This window comes from Pholcus phalangioides, unplaced genomic scaffold, assembly GCF_987345545.1.
Source record: "Pholcus phalangioides strain wild (caught in Gottingen) unplaced genomic scaffold, Ppha-v1.0 ptg000008l_1, whole genome shotgun sequence".
Taxonomy (NCBI): domain Eukaryota; kingdom Metazoa; phylum Arthropoda; class Arachnida; order Araneae; family Pholcidae; genus Pholcus; species Pholcus phalangioides.
Window position 1 is genome coordinate 42049824 of NW_028301601.1, and position 20031 is coordinate 42069854.

General features: G+C 36.5%; 1 protein-coding gene across 3 annotated transcripts in view; it reads right to left on the bottom strand.

Annotated features, from left to right (window-relative positions):
• Positions 1-20031, bottom strand: part of LOC149084301 (BOS complex subunit NOMO3) — a 160325-nt gene that overhangs the window by 59460 nt on the left and 80834 nt on the right. The window lies entirely within an intron of this gene.

A 20031-nucleotide genomic window follows, 5' to 3' on the forward strand; every position in this document is an offset into this window, starting at 1 on the left:
AATCAAAAAGGCAAATATCCTCAAATACTTAGGAATACATCTGGATCCAAAGCTTTCCTTTAAAGAACATACAATACAACAAATAGATAAGGCAAACAAACTACTACCGAAGCTTCTATCCAGCGCGGGCACGAAATGGGATATAAACAGCAAAATGCGCAGAACACTATATATCACAGTTATACAAAGAATAATAGCATATGCAGCACCAATATGGGGAACGAAGCTCACAAAGGAAATACAAGCGAAACTAGACTCAGGGCAGCGTGGATTTCTGTTGTATATAACAAAAGCATACTGCACAACTCCCACCAATGCTCTACAAACAATAACTGGACTCCTACCACTGAGCTTATGGATACAATATGAAGCCAAAACAGGACTCCTGACAAGATTGAGGAATGCCATAGACAATCTCCAACCAACGCAGATCCAAATAAATCAGAAAGGACTCTCCAATCACCCAGCAAATGACATCAAGAGCAACCAGATCTCTCTAAAACCGAATAACACACCAGCAGAAATAGAGATGTATACAGACGGCTCAAAAATGGATACAGGAACTGCGGCAGCATACATACTTACAAGAGGGAAAACCATATGCCACAAATGGTCAAAGAAATTAAATAATGAAGCATCAGTTTTCCAGGCAGAACTATATGCATTAGAAGAAGCAGTTAAAGAAGCAACAATGCATACAGGAACCAAAGTTAAAATACATACTGACTCAAGATCATCATTACAATCAATAGCAGATCCACTCTCAAGCCACAAATCAGCCAGGACAATCAGAGAAAAACTCGTCAAAACACCAAGAATGTGCCTGTCTTGGGTTAGGGCCCATGAGGGGAACTGGGGGAATGAGGAGGCAGATAAATTAGCTAAAACAACAACAAGTAACCAAGATATAGAACATCACCTCCCATTCCCTACATCCTGGGTCCTAGATAAATTCAGAAAGGAAATGATCATCAAATGGCAGAACCGCTGGGATACAGAAATTAAAACAGGAAGAAAAATTCACCAAGTACTTCCAAAAGTCAAACAAAAAGACCGAAATTGGACAAAGGGTATGATAATCTTCTTCTCATGGGCCCTTCCCATCATACCTAGAACGGTTCAAAATAATCAGCAGCGACAACTGTAAATGCGGCCACAAAGGTACTCCAACACACTACGCTACCAAATGCCACATGACAAAGAACTTCCATTTCGGTACGCCATCAGAAAATAACTTCGATACATGGAGGCAGAAACTTCTGGAACACCCAGGCAGAATGCTGAAGATTGACAAACTAATAAAAGAGCTGGAGGACAACCAGGAAAAATTCATCACAAGATCAAGACGCCAGAGACCAGTCGCCCGAATCCAGTCAACATCAGAGGAGGACTCAACCGACCCCGAGTGATTTGGGAAAAAAAAATGAAATGTTTAAAACCAAACATGTTGTCACTCACTCAATGTCATACATGTCATGCACCTGAGTGTGATATAGATCCTACACAGGTATATATGCTGTGAAAATTATATTGTGTAAATGAACATGGATGTTCATATCAAATGTAAATATTTTATATGGAAATAAAACTCCAGGGGATTTCTGGAGTCGGGTTGGGGGGTGTGGGTGGCCTTGGGTTTTGTTCGGGTCTGTGGGTCTCTCCAGGCACTGCCCGGGGAGGGGGCTGCAAGTTGCTCCGAGCAATAGCGGTAGGGGACCAGGCCTGACCGCTTGGAGCCTCAATCATAGGGATTGAGGGCTGGGCCCGGCGCATTTGGCCCTCCCCAGCGTGGTCCAACCTCTCGGGGTAAATCGCTTATATCCCTCTTGGGACAGAGCGTGGACCATGTCTGGACTGACAGTTGTTACCAAAATAGTGACGGCGGGCCACAGGTTGAAGACCCCAGATGATTTGAAATCAAAATCAAGTGTTATTGATAGTAAAGAGTGGAGCACAATAGTTAAAGAAAATAGTGTTATGTTTTCACCTGCTCCTGCGATTAGCTCATCAGTTATAATTGACAATGAGTTAAATGTTTCTGCATATATTAGAAATGTGCCAGTACCGAAAATTGCAGATATAAATTTACCAGAGAAAATTAGTAGCTGCCAAACATTGAGTGAAATTTTGATAGCCTTAATTGTTGTGTGTAACATTTCAAAGTCTGATACTGGCAATGATAATATCATTCTTATGAAAAATTTATTGGAATATTTTCTTTGAGAAAATATTCCAATAAATTTTTCATAAGAATGATATTATCATTGCCAGTATCAGACTTTTTTTATTTCTCAAAGAAAATATTAAAGATAAGTTCTTAATTTTTTTTTTAATGATCAGATACTTTTGAAATCGTTTAAAAAACCAATTTATTCCCCAGAAATATACTAATTATTCAGTACCTTGATTCACACCCTGTCACCTCATACATATAAATTCATTAGACAATCAAACAAGTAAATTTTTCCCAATTCATCCACTATTCAAAGGTTATGCTCAAACTCCAGCTTGAGTCCTCATTGTGAACAAAATGGTTGACTTTCTTAACTATCTAAAACAAAAAGTACCACATTTAAAACCACCTGATCTAAACGTAATCCTAATGACAGACAAAATTCATTTAAAATCATATTTGGACTATAAAGGAGGAAGAGTATTGTTGGCATGTCTCATGATTCATCAAAACTAGCATCCAGTGCTCAAGTGTTTATGATAGCCAGTGTTACTTCTTCCTATAAAGATGTTGTTCATGTGCAATTCCCTGTGAAAATAATTACTTTTGATAAATATTACATAATTTCATTAAAAAGCTAATTCTTAACTTAGAAAATATTGGATTTCTTGTGTTTTGTGTTATAACAGACAATAATGCCATTAACAGAAAATCTATGTCTCAGTTTGTAAATCCACCAAATTTTCAATGCATTTACCTACACCCTGTTGATCATGGAAGACCATTATTTTTTTTAATTGTTCCTGTTCGTCTTCTAAAAAGTATAAGAAATAATTGGAAAAAACCAAAAGAACCATCAAAAATGTATGTATTTTCCATCCTTTGATGGCATGACAGATATGCTCAAAATTTTCACACTGCATCGTTTAATTCTCTCATAAAATTGTAGGAGTGTGAAATGAACGGCTATAATTTAACATTAAAAGCTCTTTTCCCATCATGTCTTGAATGCCAAAATGTAAATTTAATACTGAAAATTTTCCATGAAAGTATCATTAATGCCCTTTTAGAAATTGGTGAAAAGAAAGAAATTCCACACTTAAAAGACACTGCGAACTATATAAACATTTAAAATGGTGGAAAATAATGAATGTCAAATTTAAATACATTGGAATTTGATTACATGATCAGCTCAAAACCCCATTAACTTATTCAGCTGATGATGAAAAGTTGATATTTTTGCATAACTTTTTGAATTGGTTGGAGGAATGGGAAAAGATGAAATTCACTACAGCATAGCTGCCAAGTCTCCCGAATTTTAGCTTCATCGCTCGACCTCCCGAAAAGTTCTTAAATCTCCCGAATTTTTACGAAAATCACAAAAATCCCTAATTGTCCCTAAACATTTCCTACTTCATTAAAAAAAATCCCCGCTTATGAAAACAATCCCTAAGGAATTTCTTGTGGGGCATGAAGCCTCTTTTTTTTCCCTTTCGAAATGATGTCACACGTCATAAATGGGGAAATTCCCTTTTTAAAGAAGTTTTACAAACCCTCTGATGGTAACAAGAAAGTTGTTTGTCTTATCGTGCAGGGAAATGGCTTAGCAGCCAATAGTCCTGGATAATAATTGAAGATTATAGTGACGCGCATATGGTCAAAATTTCTTTTGTTGAAGTTACGTACGTGCGGTATAACAAAGCATGAATACTGATCAGCAAAAACATATTTAATCAATTTTAAAGATACTTATTCCGATGAATTTCCTTTCATCAAACGTTCCAGAAGAGGGCCGACTTTATGTTACGGACATAAACATCGGTCATGGAAAGACTGACATCATCACTCATGTGAAATGAAAAAAAAACCATCAAGCAAGTGTCACAAAAAGTCAGTGTTCTTCAAAAATTGACGGTGTTTTTCTTCATCTTCCGATGATTTTGGGGTCATTCGCGCAGAATGTTTGTTCACAGCGTTTCTGATTGAACACAATATTTATTTTTACATCATTGAAGTTTTGGCCTCAAATTTCACTTGTTTATTGCGTAGGAATTTTATTCTCAAGGGTTTAACTTCCATGTGAGTAAAATCCCTATTTTAATTTGACTTCAGTTTTTGAGTAGGGATTTTATTCCCTACGCTTTAACTTTTATGTTTGGAAAATCCCTATTTTATTTGTAAAAATCCCTATTGTATTTATTAGGGAGTGGTTTTAGCATAAAATACGGGTTTGCGCGAAAATCTCCCGAATTTTCATTTTCAAAAGTTGGCAGCTATGCTACAGGCATGTTAACAAAAGAAACACACACTGCACTAAAAGTAACCACATATGCTATAATTGAAATAACATCATATTGTAAAAATGAGGTCAATATGGATTACATCCTTCCAGGAAAATTTCAGACTGACAATCTCAAGCTCAGATGTAGCTTATATCGACAAATGGCAGGAAGTCATTATCATATAACTATTCGTCAACTGTTCAAATCTGAAAACAAGCTGAGAATTCAAGAAAATATGAAACTAGGCATCATTTCAAAAAAATATACAATCCCTGTGAATGACATAATTTCAAATGATAATTTTGGAGACATAAATTTAATTGATGAAAGATCTGAAATAACCAATTTTGAAGTAAGTGAAAATGAAATTGAACAAGCAGCTGAATATTTGCCTGTTTTGGCGTACATAGCTGGATACAGTGTTCAATTTTGAAAAATAGTAAATGCAATTGCTGTAAAACTATATTAACAGTTGATAAAGAATTTGATTTTGAAGAAATTCATAGTTTAATTATGAAATTTGATCGTGGGAAACTTCTTTTTCCATCACCTGCAGTATTGAATGTGGTGTTATATAGTTATCTGATTATTAATAAATTACTTAGCACAGGAATGGGATTGCTGTTGACTCTTTTTGGAGCAGTAAATTTAGTGTTTCGAAGCAGCAATCTGTGAATTTGGAGCAGTGCACAGAATCATTATTACCTTTGTCAAGAATGAAAATTTTTTGAACCGAGATAATCAGATTATTAAATTTTGAACATTTTAACCAGTTATAGGGTTCTGGCATCAAAAATCAGTTTCATATGTTTGATAAAACTTGCATCCACTTGTAGGGACGTAAAAATTAGTCATAATCCAAGCTGGGCATAAAAATAAAAAGTTTACAGATCAAACAAATAAGCGTACATAAAAAAAACCATTACATTTTGTTGACTCAAGACTCTGTTTTCCTGCAATTTCTCTCTGCAGTGTTCAGCATAGTTTTTCACGATAACTGAATTTCTAACTCCCTTTCTTCTGCTTTTAGTCTTTGATTCTCATCTGGTCGTGGAACTATCTTATCAAACGTTTTTTGGTGCTGAAGTCTCCCTTGGTACTTTTGATATAAGCTGTAAACAGCTTTCAGAAGATTGGCATTGACATCAATATCTTTAGCATTTTGAGAATGCTATACATAAGATTTTATTTGCCTAATGCCATTGATACTTTCAATCGAAAGATTTGATCTATGTTGCAGGAAATGTTTGTTTACACTAAAGCCCCTCTCGGAGTCTGCATTTCCATGTGGGCAAGAGATAAGGCTTTGACAAGCACAAGCAAAATTTTGTACTTTGCACTTCCATCGAAGTTTTTCAGATCAAATATAGATCCCCAATACTTAATCTAACCTTTGATAACTCACATGCATATCTTCACACTGCAGAGAAATCCATTCATCCAAGAGAACAGGGATATCTGAAGGACAAACAACTTACAGTAGCTTTGAAAAAATGTACTTAATACATGATAATGAAGAGTTTCCCAATCAGAAAATGGGATGCAAACACTTCATTTTTTCCAGCATGGGGTTCTCAAAAGGTAAAACTTTGCTTGATGATCTAGCACCTAATAGAAATTTTTTCTTGAGAACATCCCCCAGCTCATCAAGATTGGATTCTATTTCAGCACCAACCAAATTTTTCCTCCAGTTCTCACTGCTTTCTATAGCTACATTCTGAAGCTCAACAATTCTAACATTCTGAATATGTTCAGATTTCAGGAAACGTGCCATAACTTTTCTAACAAGAGCTCCTAGCTCGTCGTACAAAATGTGTATGAGGGGCTCCTCTTTTTGAAATAATGTCAAAGCCATTGAAAAGTTCCGATGCTTCTTTCAGAAACAAAGCTTTCACAAAAACACTTTTATCTGAAAGGACTTCCTGGATTTGATGCTGTCGAGATGAGTCTGATCTGGACTCCTTACTTCTAAATCAATGCTGAATTCTGATCCATTAATTCTGGAATTTTCCTTCATTAATTCTAGAATTTTCCTTCATTAATTCTGGAATTATAACTTTCATTTGTTTTGGAACTGGAATTATAACTTTCATTTGTTTTGGAACTGGAATTATAACTTTCATTTGTTTTGGAACTGAAATTATATCTCTTGTTATTTTGGACCTGTTGATATATCCTTATTACTAATGATGTGTGTGAGTGTAAGTAATTATAACCAGAATATTCAATTGAAGACAGACACATATTTAATTGAGATTTAAACACTTAAAGTGAGAGACAACATCAGTTGCTGTTCAAACTTGAGCAGCCATGTTTTCTGTACTGTTGCCAAAATTCTGAAACTAAATGCTTGACTAATAATGAGTTGCCAGATACTAAAAACAGAAATAAATCTGAGAACACGTTTGGCTTTTGCCCAATCTTCTTTTGAAGGATTCTCTAGCTTGCGTGATAAAACTCCTACACTATATGCTAGGTCGGGTCTGGTGCCTACCATAAGATACATGATACAAACTGATCAGCGAATAAGCCCTTATTTCAAAATTAAATATCTCTACAACAAAGATCAATAGAATTATGCGGTAAACGGTATGTTTATTAGCGAAACTGTAAGAATGTTTACAGCGCTCTGTGCTGAAAACTCTTTCTCTGAAAGAAGTCTAAAACAAAAAAAAAAAAATAAAGTCAAGCAGTCTTTGCAATCAGAACATAATTTTTTAAAAATATTCACCGTTTGTAACAATGAGGTGGCGTAAACAAACAATGAAATTTGACATCACGTCTTGCAATGTCTCAACGGAAATGGAATCACATGCAACACCAATCAACGATTCAAGCTCATTCAGAGAAGCGGGATTGTTTCGATACACAGTGTCTTTGAATGCGCCCCACAGAAAGAAGTCACAAGGAGTCATATCGGGAGAATATGGAGGCCAATCTATTCCTGTGTCAGTAAATTTTGGATAATCTAACGCAATTACTCTATTCCCAAAGTATTCATGAAGAAAGCGAAAAACTTTATCTGTTCGATGTGGTCGAGCCCCATCTTGCATGAACCAGTTGATACCTGGTCGATCCTCCAACGCTAGATGTGTGCTGACAAATTGTTCCAAAATTGTAACGTAACGTTCAGTAGTAATCGTTTCTCGCACGAAGAAGGGGCAGATAATGCCTCTGGCGCATACCGCAGCCCATGCAGTAACTTTAGGCAAATGCAGTGGTTTCTCTTCACACAAATGAGGATTTTCGGAACCCCAAAATCTCCAGTTTTGTTTATTTACGAATCCATTCAAGTGAAAATGTGCTTCATCTGTGAACCAGATGCAGCCCACATCAAATCCTTCGTTGTCGATCATTGTGAGAATCTGATTCGCAAAGTCAACCCTTTTTCGAACAGCTTTCATGGGTATGGCCTGATGACTTTGGATTTTGTATGGAAACATCCGTAGGCTATTTCTCAATATTTTTTGCGTGCTCGTGTACTTCAAACCAGTCTCTGATGCAATTCTTCGGATGCTTTTCCTAGGATTTTGCTGAACAATTCCAGAAACTTTGGCTACATTTTCAGGAGTGACTACAGTTTGCCTAGGCCCAACATTTCCCTATCATCCACGCTGCCAGTCCGATCGAATTTGGCGAAGAGCATGCGAATGGTTTTCGCATCGGGTCCAACTGGAACATTGAATCGGTTTTGAAAACTGTGGCTTGTTGCCGTAGGACTGTGTTCTAATCTGTGATATTCCAGTACCAAATCAACACGTTGTTCAATAGAATACATTATTTAAATTTCTACAAGCTAGCCTCTTTTCACTATCCAACAGTCATACTCATCCCTTTAGACTTCGAAGCACGTTTTAAAGGCTATTTATAGGTATCATTCTGATTACAGTGCCATCTGTTAACAGTTTTTGTAACTAAATTTTCGAAATTTCTGTTCAACATTCTTACAGTACGCTAATAAACGTACCGTTTACCGCATAATTCTATTGATCTTTGTTGTAGAGATATTCAATTTTTAAATAAGGGCTTATTCGCTGATCACCCTGTAGCTCCGACTACTTCTCTGTAAGGAAATGATTCATCTGCTTGTGATTCAATACCATTTTCCTCTGACGGCACTTTCAAAATAGGTGTATGAACTGGTCTACAATTTTCCATACCAAATTTCTTCAACACTTTCTTTGCATATGCTTGTTGGCTAATTTTGATGCTTCCATTGGTAAACGTTTCAATTTCCAATCCTAAGAAGTATGTTGCTGGTTTACTGGCAACTTTCAATTTCATTTTCAACTGTTTAATGAAATCTTCAGCTTCTTGCTGATCAGTTGCTGTGACTAGGCCATCATCAACATATAAAGCTACAAGTAATTTTCTGTTGTTATGATCTCTGATGTATAAACAAGGATCAGCTTCACTTGCTTTGAATCCTAGTTTCAACAAAAAATCTCCAAAACACTTGTTCCAGCAGTGAGGAGCTTGCTCAAGACCATAAAGACTGTGCTTGAGTCTACACACATTACTTGTCCCATCATTATAACCTTCAGGTTGTTGCATATAGATAGTTTCTTCTAGATCACCACATATAAATGCTGTAGAGACATCAAATTGGGTCAAATGCAGTCTCTCACTTGCTGCAATACTGATTATCGAACATATTGTTCCTAACTTGGTTACTGGACTGAACGTTTGATTGTAATCAATACCATGATGTTGACTGAATCCTTTAATTACAAGTCTCGCTTTATACTTGTCAATACTACCATCTGGATTCTTCTTGATACGATACACTTACTTACAAGGTATAGCTTTCGATCCTTTAGGTAATGGCTGTAGAATCCATGTACAATTTTCTCTTAAGGAATTCATTTCAGATGAATTTCCATGGCTTTCTTCCAAAATGTACTGTCTGTACAACTGACTGCATCTTGATAAGTTTCTGGTTCATTTGCATCAGCCATGAAGACATCTGCCAACATAATGTAGTCTTCAAATCTTTCAGGCTTTTCCAACTCATTTCTGTTCCTGAGCTGTCTGATGTTTGTTTCAGCCTCTTCATCTTCATCTTCTGAGCTACAGCTATCTTTCTCTGATTCATCATCATGGGTATACTTTCTCTCATTTGAAAGTTCATTTTGATCATTTCTTTCAATTGGAAGTGTCACTGTATTTTCAATCTGTAAGGGCTTCTCTTGAAATACCACATCATGACAGCAAATTACTGTCTGCCTTTCTTTGATATAGATGCGATACCTTTCATCTCCATCATATCCAATAAGATAACCCTTTGCTGCTTTCTTATCCATCTTCTTCCTTCTTTGAGTTGGGATATGAGCATAACAGACTGACCCAATGATATGCATATGCCTTAGTCGAGGCTTCTTTTCACCCATAGCTCAAATGGACTTACATTGTGAACCGAAGATTTATAGGAAAGCCGGGAAGCTCATTTCTTTGTTGGAGTACTTGAGAGTTCTTGCCATCTCAACAAGAGTTCTGTTCTCTCGCTCGCTACTTCCATTCTGTTCAGGAGTATACGGTGCAGTCAATCTGTGAATAATTCCATTCTTCTTGAGAATACTTTGGACTGCATGATTGTCGAACTCTCCACCATTGTCACTCAATACTTGTTCAACTTTATGCCTCAAGTGTTTAGCATGAGCTAAAAAGTCTTCTAGTGCACTTGCAGCTTCTGATTTCTGCTTTAAGAAGAAAACATAGTGGAACTTGGTATACTGGTCCTTGAAAACAGCAAAGTATCGATACTTTCTACATGATACATCAAATGGTCCACATATATCTGTAGAGATAAGTTCTCCTGGTTTTGTGGCTTTCTCTCTAGTGCCGAACTTCAAATGATGAGCCTTGCCATAGATACAGGCTTCACATAACTGTTTATCAATGTTGACGTTGATATTGAGTTCTTTTTACATTAATGACTTCACATGCTGTTTATCTTGATGTCCCCATCTTTCATGGTAAAGCTGAAGAAGAGAATCATACTTGCTCACCATATTTACTTCGACTGGGGTTTCTGGTAGCAGCACTTTAATTTCAGTTCTGAAAAGACCACCACTGGTAAATCGTGATCCACTAAGGACTGCTTTGCCATTAATTTTCAGATAGCATTTTCCAGATGTGGATTCAAATACACTGTTCTGGTTTCTGTCTTATGTTGCTAATGCTGAAAACAGATTCTTGCTAATATCAGGAACGTACTAGACATCTTGTAAATTTTTAAATTGTTTTCTACCATTTACTATGGCCATTATTTTTATTGTACCTTTCCCTACGGCTGGTAGTACTTTTTCATTTGCCACAGTTATACCATGTAGATATTCGAATTTTTCAAAGTCTACGAAGAAATTACTACTCTTGGTAACATGTTTAGATGCACCATTATCTATAAACGAATCATCACAATTCACTTCTGCAGCAAAAACATCATCTATAGCCAAGAGAGCCATACTGACAGCAGCAGCAGTACCACCACCCTTACTCTGATATCTTGTGGAACGACTTGAACTGGGTTTTGGTGGTTTACCATCAGCAATCCATTTACGACAGTTCTTAACCCAATGTCCTTTCAGATGACAGTAATTACACATACTATATTTCTTACTTGAAGATGAGCTTTCTTCTCTTTTCTGATGATTCTAGGTATTCTGTTTGAAACTTGCAACTAGTGCTTCATGACCTAATTCACTTTCATTGATGTCTGTCCTTAATTCCCGCTCATGAGAACATAGCTGTGTCGTTAAATCATCAACACAGTTATTTTTTCTTCACTTAGTAGCAACCAACTTGATTTAAAGGCACGATAGCTTTGAGGAAGAGCATAGAGTATCTTGCATATCAGCAGCATATGTGGAAGCTTGGTTTCTTGTTTACTTTCTAAACCTTTGTTAAGCTTATTTCACAGATTCTTCAATTTGGATAAGTTTGCTGCCATATCCTCAGTTGATGACCACTTAAACTGGAAGAACTCTAAACAAATGTTGTACAGTTGATTTTCAGATGTGGCTTCAAATAGCTTGTGTAGCTTTAGCCATACATCCCTAGCACAGTCAAATCTCATTACTTTCCGTAATGTGTCCTCTGTCATTGAATTTGTTAGAACCGTCATAGCACAGTTATTTGCTTTATTATACTCCTTCAAGTCAATCTTGTATTGACTTACAATAGTTTCTGATGATTCATCCAATGGCTTCTCTGGCAGTTGCATTTCCCAATTCACTATAAGTTTCTATGGTGAGGCCTTAGATAATGCAAATTTTATCCTATATTTCCATAGTGTCCAGTCTCCTTTGCCACTCAATGGCTTGACTTGAATCTTGCCAGCTTCCATCCTTAGGAATTTCACTTGTAGGCTTCTTGACTGGAGTTAGGCTTAGGAACTCTTTGTTTACTCACACACACAGCAGAGTCAGCATGATAAGACCCCATAACCTCTTGTCATTTTGGACCTGTTGATATATCCTCATTACTAATGATGTGTGTGAGTGTAAGTAATTATAACCAGAATATTCAATTGAAGATAGACACACATTTAATTGAGATTTAAACACTTAAAGTGAGAGACAACATCCGTTGCAGTTCAAACTTGAGCAGCCATGTTTTCTGTACTGTTGCCAAAACTCGGAAACTAAATGCTTGACTAATAATGAGTTGCTAGATACTAAAAACAGAAATAAATAAATTGTTTTTGTCCATTAACATAATATTCCAACAATATCTTTCACTAAAACTAGAATTTTTCTTTCGTTAAAACTAGAATTTTTCTTTCTGGAATTCTTTCTTTCATCAATGCTGCATTATTTCTTTCATTAATTCTGGAATTATCACTATTATGATTTTGGAATTATCACTATTATGATTTTGGAATTATCACTTTTATGATTTTGGAATTATCACTTTCATCAATGTTGAAATTCTCTTTTATGGAATTCTTTTTTTATTAATTCTGGAATTATCTTTTATTAATTCTGGAATTATCTTTTATTAATTTTGGAATTATCACTTTCATTTATTTTGGCCTCTTTTTTTTGTTTGTTTATCAAATTTACTGATTTATTTTATTATCCTCGAGTGGCCGCGGAGCTCCAGGGAAGTGCACACGGAGCCCTATTGGTTCCACAGAGCACCGGCTGAGAACCGCTGCTCTATAGTTTGGTGTATATCTGAATATACTTGGCAAATATATAGTCAGAAAAAGAAAACATTATACCAATTTATTTTAACATATACGTAAGTACAATACTTTTCATCCAAAAACAGTGGATTCCGTGTTGGCCAGGGTTTAGCTGGATAAAAAAATTCCTTTCGCAAAAAAGCGAAAATGGATGGAAAAGCTTTAGCAAAATGCTGCAATGCTAATGTAATGATTGGACGTCTACTCATTGTGTACCTCCTGTATGAATTTTTGTGAAAGTGGTTGCTACTTTTTTCGCATTCTATGATTTTCTTTTGCATTTTGCGAAAAATGCGACCGTAGCTTAAACCCTGGTGTTGGCGCATTTTTTTGAGATTTTGCTGGTTTAGAAATTTCTAAAATTGCATCAAATTCATGTAATTGGAAGTAAAATTCTGGTTAACTATTAATCAACTTCGCTAAACAAGATTTTATCGATTGAAATATAACAGGGTAAAATAAAGGCAAACTGTATGTTTCACCCTCAAACTATTTTAACTAATTAAAATGCCCATTAAACTTAATTGAATTCCTGTGTTAATGCAAGGTTTAAATTGAAAATATGCAATCACAAATTTACATTCAGATTTGAAGATATATTCAATATGATTTTATGGAAGTGAGCCATTGAGGTTAATATTCCATCAAAAACACAACCTTAAAAAAAATCCAACAGCTAAAGAGAGAATTTTTCCCTCTCCTGCGACGCGATGCCCTATGAGTGGTGACATCATTTTCAATTGAGGGGGCCTTATTACTTTCGAAGGTCACGGTCTAGTGCCCTGGGCTCTAGACTAGAGGGGGCGATGAATTCATCCTTTATTATACTTATTTATCTTTTATATTACACGGGATGCCAAAATATGTGTTTGTCCCATTTGAGAAAGTATCTAGTTGTGGCACTAGATAGATGGTGCTACCTATGGAGCAAAAAACACTCCAAATGCTGGGCAAACACATGCTCAAGCACACTTAAGTTTCACCAACACAAATCTGACATAGCTTCCATATTCAGGTGTGAAAATATGTGGCAGTTAAATGCAAACAGATCAGAGTGGTGGGCCAGCAGAGAGGGAAAATAAAATCATTCTACCAGTAAATAGCTTTGCAACGATTTAAATGAATAGGGAATCAGAAGATAAGTGTCTAAGAGAGTGTGTACAGAGAGAGAGAGAATTTCATTTGCTTTAATTTTAATTAGGAGATATTATTGAAAGACCTAAGATTTTTTTTTAACGAAATGGAAAATCAATCAGAATTTATAGTTCAATTTATTGGTAAATATATAAATGTGTGCCTCTAACTTTAAATTACAGTGGATCCTGCTTATAATGTTTTTCAAAAAAACCATCATAAAAAAACATACGCAGGAAAACACTTTAAATGGGAAATCTTAATCAGAATTACTTGAAGTTGGGACCACGAAAATAAGTCATACCAAGTGGAAAAACATTCTAAATTTGAAAGTTATAAGATATACAGGATCGACTGTATACTTGGTTTAGATTTGTTATATGTGCTACATTTCATATGTTAAATTCTCAGTGTTAATGGGCTTCTTTGCAAGCCTATCCTACTAGTAGACAGTGAAAGTAAATGAACCTTTGGATAGAACATGTTTTTAAAAATGAATTATTTATTTCGATTCACTGAGATACCTCCTTCTCCTACCCATAAGTGGAGACAGACTTGGAAGTCTGGGGGGGGAGGCACGATGATGATGTGATGTCATTTCATATATACATTTCATCAGTCGACTTCACTTTGCCCCTCCCCCATATCTCCGCCCATGCTCTTGCCTAGAACATGGCCTGCCGCTCTGTGTTAATGAAGAGATATAAGCAGGTGATCAAAGACCTGGGACATGCTGGGAAAAATTCATAGATATACCAGTGAATTATGCGGGCATATTTTTTTCAAGATAATTTTTTTTGGGAGGGACCCAGTTTCACTCAAAAAACACCCAGATTTTTCGAATAACCTGGGTAAATTAGAGTACAGCGGCATCTCTAGACACCACTGCAACAAAGTGCACAGAAATGTTAACACCAGAAGAGCTGGACTATGTTATACCTAAAAGGGTCGCTGGCAGTCATTTTGATTCCTGCTTCTTTTTAGTGAAATATATTTAATCACACTAAATTTTTACAATAAAAAATAACAATCATCCCATATGGTTAATTTGCCGCTGTGGTGGTCGAGTGGTTATAGTGAGGGACTCGCGATGCGAGGATCCGGGTTCGAACCCCACAGTGGTGGTCGGCTGAAGTTGGTTTTCTGTGGTTCCCAACTTCAAGGCGCAAATGCGAGCAGATCTCCCCGTTAAAAAGTCTCGCCACAGAGAGCAACAGTCCTACAACGATACATCATTGAATCATAACACTTCACTCATAGTTAGAAAAACTAGTGGCAGATGGCAGCACTACACATAACAAGCATTACAGAGAAACAACAAAACTTCACGTCAGGTTTCACTACACGTACACGCACATTCCCGCATGCACCGATTCATTGGGGGGTTAAGCGGGGGGGTGGGTGGGTGGGCGGGGTGCATGTGTGGTGTAGTAGTAGGTAGGGCCTCCAAAAATGGCTCGGGGATCCATGATGTTCTTAAGTCACCCACCTCGTTGGGCAATTTGCCTGTTGTGCCGTTGTATTTGTATTAATTTTGAAGAAACTTGCGTTTTCTTAAGCATACAGGGTGTCCATAAAATGACATTCCAACTATTAATATGAAAAATTAGAGGGTAACTGTGGACAAGATTTATACCATGAGAAAAAAAAAAGATAGATAAACATTGCATTTACATCACACATTACATTGCTCCATTTTGATGATGTACATATTTTTATATGTATATCATTTATTCACTTTATTTAGTTGTTTGCACATGCTATGGATAACATATACTATTATGCCACAGTAAATTTGCACTATCGAGGAAAAACTGGGGCACTATTAAAATTTCATACTACAAATTAGCTTATAAAGAATATAAAATTTAGAAAAACACATCTTTGTCTTTCTTTCTCATCAGTATTATCTGATTCAGACCAGTCACTTCCGGAATCACTTTCTCTTTTGGGTAAATGTAGCAGAAAATCATGATTTTCCTTGTCAGAGTTTGCATCCTAAGTGCCTCAGATTTATTGTCCGAAATATCATTCTGAACTGATAAAATTAGACTATTATGTTCCATACATCTTTTTTCCTAAGAGCCATTTTTATACACTGTGAATGAACCTGTTTTCTAGGAAGCTTTCAAAGCAGATGGTGGCATGATCATGTCATGCATGTACGAAATGTCAAACCAAAACAAAAACTGAGCTTGCCAAGCAAATGATCAGAAAAAAAGTTTCCTCAACTTTGATGACAGAGGCTATACCTCAATAAGATATAGGGTTTTGATTGTGGATACCTACTCCAGGGGTGCAAGCGATCCTCATCCATTTTGGAGCAGCAAACTATCTGCAATATAAGGAGTAATTTTTCTGTGAAATGCCGAAAGTTTTGCCAAAAGCATTGGATGGACAGAGTTTTGACTCTTCAAACATACTTTTGTTAACACTGAACTCTCCTTCACTGTCTGCGTTACCATGTGCTAAAGATAAAAAAAAGCCTTCACCAAAACTGGCAAAATTTTGAACTTTGGGCTGCTTTCAAGGTTACAAAGTTTGAATATATGTCTACCCAATATGTATCTATTCTCTGAACCAATTTCACTTCTTGTAATTCCTTGCATTGTAGCGCAACCCATTCATCACCCATAACTGATAGTTCTGTTGGTGATACAATGTTAAGCACATCCCAGCAATACATGAAGGAGTAATGTACAATCCCAGCAATGCACGAGAGGGAGTGCAAAAAACAAGAGAGGGTGCAAACATTTCATTCTCTCCAACATGTTCTGGAAAGGTAGGACATTTATATAATAGGTATTTCACAGAAGTTATGTAAAATGAGCATGCTCCTAGTACAAATTCCTTCCTCTGACCATTGTTAAGAGCATGCCCGGAGATATGGTTGGGGGGGGGGGGGGGCGTTGCCCCCCGATGTCAAAGGTGGAGTCGACTGACTGATCTAATGTATATATGAATTGACGACATCATCGTGCCCCCCCCCCCAGACTTCCAAGTCTATCTCCGCCTATGTTTAGGAGGGGTGCCAAATGGAGTTAAAAGGGTGAAAAAAGCTTTGTCGACCAAAAAAACGTGGTCAGTAGCACCAAAAATAGGTTCTGCATGGGTGGAGATGTTTTCCTCGAGCCGGCCGTTTGCCAAATCCGGATTTTCGCGATGTGAAATTGTGACGATCGGCAACCGCCGACAATAACCACGCGACCGCATAGTGGCTAGAGGACAAAGCAATGGATATTTTAGCTGACGCGTTTACAGATCCTGTTTTTCCCCAACGATCTCCGAAGAATTTCGGTAATTTAAACGAGTAAACCAATGTCCCTTTTCGATTCTTCGCAAAGGCGCGGGGGCAATCTTGCGGGAAATAAAACGAATTCACGGCATAGATACGCTGTCTTTGAACGCAGGTTGGTAGCGGCGAAATTACCGTTATTTTCAGTACATAAGCCGCAGGAGAAAAAACGCTTTCCGAAATCGGAAAATTCGGCATATTCATTCAGGGACTTTGATAGACCGCGGATTGTACCAATAACGGTACAGGACGTTATTGGACTACTTTAAAGTAATATAACTACTTTCCAAGGTCACGAAATAGTGCGATTGTGGTAGATGGTGGAAAGTGAAAAAATTGAAGTTTTCTTCTTCCGTATCGTTTTCCTTGTCTCGGAAAGAACGCGTCCCGTGAACAAAATTTTCACGCTTCTTTTTTCCTAAATTCCGTGTATTTGACGCACACTACAGTGCATTAGCTGTACCTCCACGAACCACAAACAAGAATTGGCGTAAATGCGCAGGGATTCGGCACCTTGGCGAGAGAGTAATTCGACACCATGTAGCAAGAGAACGGTTTCGGTGCAGTTTGGCGCAACTTTTGCACCCCTAATACTGTTCCTGCCAATACTCTTTAGATTGCCCAGTAACGATGCAACCAATAGCATTATTTTATTAATTTCTTATTGGTATGTTACTGGTGAATATATGTTGTGTTGTGAGTGCCGTCAGGGACTGATAGGAAATAAACCTAAAAACAAAAGTAAACATCAATGCCCACCACAAGGAGAAAATATATACAATTTACATATAGTAGTCAAAATGTAAATGACTGCTTTTGGCCATTTTAGGTATAAACATGGATATCTTGGAATAAAACCTTTAATGTCTTCCAATTTTTGTACACAGAGATAATGAAAAGTTACCAAAAATGGAGCATGTATATCAAATATTGCCGAGATTATAATAGATATGACTGCTCCAGCAGTTCTAATGTTAACTGAGAGAAAGATATCTCAAATATTCTTTAAATAGGCTTTGCAAATACACTCTTAGTTTCTCAAAAATTAAATACAAAATGTGATAGGTGACCCAGAGACTCCCCTATAACCTTTGAAAAATGTCCAACCCATGAAGAAATTCACAAAAACCACACATCACCCCCTCATAGTTTGAATTTTGGTCTATAAAATGTTTAAAATTTGGTCAAAGTGGACACACTGATCTTGCTCTCAGCTGTATTATTTGAAAGAAAATAGAATATTGGATTATTCCATTCAAGAGGAGAATATGCTCTCGACTAGCATCTTTAATTTATACTCAAACATGTTTTTCAGCTATTATTTCAAAAATTAGATCCTTAAGCTGAAAATATTTATTGCTGTAGCTCTTCAAGGAGAATGTTCTCAGGATAGAAAGACTGAGAAAATTTAAATTTGCAGTTCACAATGTTAAACTTTTAAAGCAAGAAAATAAAAAACCAACATGAATGAACTGAACAACTTGCAAATTAATGTGAGTGATATAGAATTGGAATGTATGTCCATTGAATAATATATTTGTTCTGTATCTCCTTAGAAATAAGGGGATTATAAAAATATATTCCTTCCAAATCAATTCTGATTTCATTGTCTGCTCTGAAGTTATTTCTGAAAGTTTAAATCATTTGAAGATGATTTTACAACATTTAAAGGTTTCAAAAAATTTTCATTATGAAAACTTGAACAAGCCAACTAAAACCTCTCAGAAGTGAGAATATTCTCTAATTAAAAGTTGTCATTATAAAGTTGTCCCCAAAAATGTTAGTTTTTATAATTCAGGCAAATAAAAAATGAATTATACACAAAGTTTCTCTTGTGGACACAGGTAGGACAAAATATTCGGCCGTAAAAGACTGGGGGAGGGGGGGGGGGAGAACACATCTGAAGGGTGTCTGGTATTTCATAATATTATTTAATAAAGTATTTATTGTATTTCATAATATAAATGCAAATTTTTAAATTTCTTCCATTATTTGAAAGAAAAAAAAATATTCTCAATCATTCTCCAAATTTTATATCTCTTTTCACATCTCTAGGTGTGATATAATCCAACTGTGCATAGAAACACTCTAAACAGCTTTCTGCAGAGCCTCTGGTGCAAAAGGGGTTCCTGATTCCTACTCTAAATTTTTTTATTCCTACAAGTTAACCTGTAGAGAATGTTTCTTTATTTTCTCCTTCTTTCAGTGAAATGCAGTTTTTCTTTCCCTAGCAAAAATTCACCAAATATAGAGTTCTGAAACCAAGAATATATTTTTTTCAAATATATTCTTGGTTTCAGAACAGGTTTTCGAGACAGTATGCTAAATGGAGATGGGGGACATGTACAGAACCGCAACTAGGGGGGAGCTCGGGTCTTGTGCCCTGGGTGCTAGACCCGAGGGTGTGCGAATTTCATTCTGAAACCTCTCCTTCAACATTAGAAGGGGGCGTCAAAATCCATGCTTGCCCCGGTTGACCAAGCATCTAGTTGTGGCCCTGGACTTATATGTGGATATTCGTCATTACAGTAGGTAGTGATTTTCGGCTGAGGAACAAGTATTTGTGTTCTCATTCGTTCCTCATTCTAAAACAAGCGTCATGGTATTTCCCCCCTTTTAAACAAGAGGTTTTAAAATTAAACTAAATATCAGTATAATTAAATATTCATGCATAATATAGGGATCATTTATATATGTATGTAGGTATAACTGTGGCATCGGAGTCAGGGGTGCTATGATTTCATGAGCAACCATAGTAATTTGCAGCACTATGCCAAGCATATCCAAAAGTAATTTATAAATAGAATTTTCACACCAAAATGAAAGATGAGCACTTACAGGTCTAAAGCACTTCTGATGCCCAGCCCTCTCCACCTTGAAATCTGACTTTACACCATATATTTACTTGTTTTTATTGTTATTACCTATGTAGTTTGTACTTTTATTCTTGCTGTATTAT